This window comes from Balaenoptera physalus (assembly GCF_965194825.1).
Source record: "Balaenoptera physalus genome assembly, chromosome: 9".
Taxonomy (NCBI): Eukaryota; Metazoa; Chordata; class Mammalia; order Artiodactyla; family Balaenopteridae; genus Balaenoptera; species Balaenoptera physalus.
Window position 1 is genome coordinate 11,542,314 of NC_138888.1, and position 3,015 is coordinate 11,545,328.

The following is a 3,015-nucleotide window of genomic DNA, read 5'->3' on the forward strand; positions in this document are numbered from 1 at the left end:
AGCAGAGCAACTCAGAGAAACACTGCTGGGCACTTACTGTGTAAATGGGGACTGTGTGTGCTCATGGTATCTGACAAGTCTGGAATCCTGGTGGCTTGAAAAATAGAGCTGAAGGGGACACAATATCCACTGTCATTCAAAAGTATTCTGATCTAAAGATCTAGCGTGTGCTTACTGGCCTATAAACTCCCTAGATTTAGGGTTTGTGTCTTCATTAACATGGGTTCTTTGACTGCAAGCATCAGAAATTAATTCTGACTAAATTAAGGGGAGAAAAGAAGTCAATGGAAAAATAAGGTACTCGCAGAAAGGACAAAACAGAAGGCAGAAAGAGCAGGTTTGATAATAGGCAGGAAACAAGCAGAACTGGAAGCTTTCAGAGACAGGAAATATGCAAAGACTGCCCCCTCTTTTTTTCCTGCCACCAACACTAGAATGAAGGGACCTGTTCTAATCAAATTTCTGTTAATATGTTACGCTCCTCAAAGTTTATCATTCCAGGAGAGAGTGTGTAAGCAGCTAAGTTTAGGTCACATGCCAGCATATTGGACTCACCAGGATAGTGAAAGGAAAGACATGGAGAGAGGCTCCTCCATCAAGTCCTTGGGCTTCTGTGGTGGAACAGGGATGCTTTGATTTACCAGCCAAGCAAGGTTTCAAACAGTGGAGGGAAGTTAATGTCCCCCCCAAAATTCGGGGGGCTCTTAAAAGGGGGAATGGTGGTTGGGTGGCCAGAAACGTCCACACATAATAGACATCCAATAACTATTTCCTGAAGAAAAGAAAGAATAAATGAGCAGGTGAGAGAATGAATGAATGGTCATGAAGAAGACATAGAATTATTTCCTTCTATTTCTTTCCAATGTAAGTCAGATAATGGCAATCATATTATTTCAGTTATGTCTTGCCGTTGGTGCAGAGGCATTCCAATAGTTTTCAGTAAAGCAAATTTATGCCAAGCAAACTCTATCTTCTAATTTACTTTCATTATAAAATCAGGGAAAATGGACAGCTTATGATACTGATTCCTGGATATGTTAAAAATGAAACAGATTTATAATAATAATATATTTAAAAGAAAGACTACAACTTTTGTTTAAAATGTTAATAATATCACTCACAATGTTAGGAATTATGTTTTTCCATCACATTCAAATAAATGAGCTAATATTCTTCATCTCGTTTTAAAATAATGATGGTAAAATGAGAACTGGCATTTATTGGTAATGCTATTATTAAAATTATACTTATGGAGAATCACATCTTTTAACATCTTTACATTTCTTTATTGCTCAAATGTCTTAAATCATTTTCTCATCCTGATTGTGATCCCTGGGTATAAGAGTTACAGAAGAAAAAATGGTGTCTATGTCATATAAGGAACTAGCAATTCTTCTCAAATCACTGTCTAACAAGTGAGGTGTGATTTCAATATTTAGAATGTACAGTATCAGAAAGAAAATTGCATCTTAATATGTGAGGTACTTATGTACCAATTCATTTAACAGAATTTCTACTGTGTGCTAAAAACTTGTTCAAGAAAACAGATGTAAGTTAAGATGCAAAAGAAAGAAAGAGAGAGAGAGAGAGAGAGAGAGAAAAAAAAAATGATAGGAAAACTGACAATACCCAATGGGAAAGGAATGAACAGAACATAGAGAGAATATCAGAATTTTACTGACTACCCACCACATCTCCATAGGGGACACCGCATAAGACGGGTACGGTTCCCTATACTTTAAGAACTTACCCTTCTGAGATTTTTTTTTTTTGCCTCTTTCAGTGTGATGAAATTCTACTTTTGCTGTAAAATTTCATTGTGCCCCATATAGAGATTGAATACCATTGTCCACACAGTTGCTCAAATCCTAGATTTCACTCTGTCCCCACTACTAAGCACTCTGTTACCAATTTGGCTTAGTTTTGTATTTCTTAAAAGTTTCATTTTTCCACCATTCTTTCCTAGTTCATGCTCCCGGCATCTCTCCCTGCCCTGCTGCATTATTTCCTTGTTTTCAATTTTGTTCTCTCAAGTTTATTCTCAAATACAATTTTCCTTATGTCATTTTTCTGTTTTAAATACCTCAGCGGGGTTCCAGTGCCCTTAGTGTCAGGTCCAAGTTGCCTAGATGCCCTCTTCTCTACAGTCCTCACCTCCAAAGCCTACTTCCTACTCAAGACCCACTGAAGTCCTTTCCAGAGCTCCCAACACTCATTCTTGACACTGGTTCCTGTGAGTGCTTTCCTTGTTGATTTTTATGGGATGGGAATGGGTTCCAATAGATTCTGTAACAAGACAAGAAAAAGCAATTAGTCAAACTCTTTGGATTCAAGGAATTTGAGCAAAAGATGAGTTCAGTTGGCTACTTTCAGTTCCATCACTCATTTGGCACTACACTGTTGGAATTGATTTGAGGATCACAAAGTCCCCACTTCTGGGTGCTCGATGAGATGCTACTGATTCCCTTAAATCCCAGAACCTAAATTAACATGATTTATTATTGGGGCCAACATGCCACCTACCTGTGACTTTTCTTTATGTAGCAAGTCGAATCAGCAGTTGAGCAAGAGTCTTAGATGTAGTAGGAGATAAAGGAGTGGACAAGGTAAGATCCGTTATATTAAAGAGTTTAAACCTCATTTATGGTACTACCTTAGAAGCATAGATGTCTAGATTACCTCATTCTGTAAATCTTTTACTTCTATCTGCAAACAAACAGGTATGTAGGAAATAAAAGAAGTAAAATACCTAGATTCCACCAAGCAAAAGCTCTTAATATTTTGGCAGTATAAGAAGTATTTCTATATTTGTGCTCAATGGTCATCTGTTTACTCCACACCCGTATGTAGAGGTTATGAGGGTGAACTTTAAGAAAACAATAAATTACAATATGAGCATTTGCTTCTTTGTTGGAGGACCTTGTTTCTGTTTATTTCTAAACCGACAAGACTTTCAGAAACAGAGAGAACGTAAGTTCTGAGAAATTTTGATGAGCTATATGCAAAAACAACAAA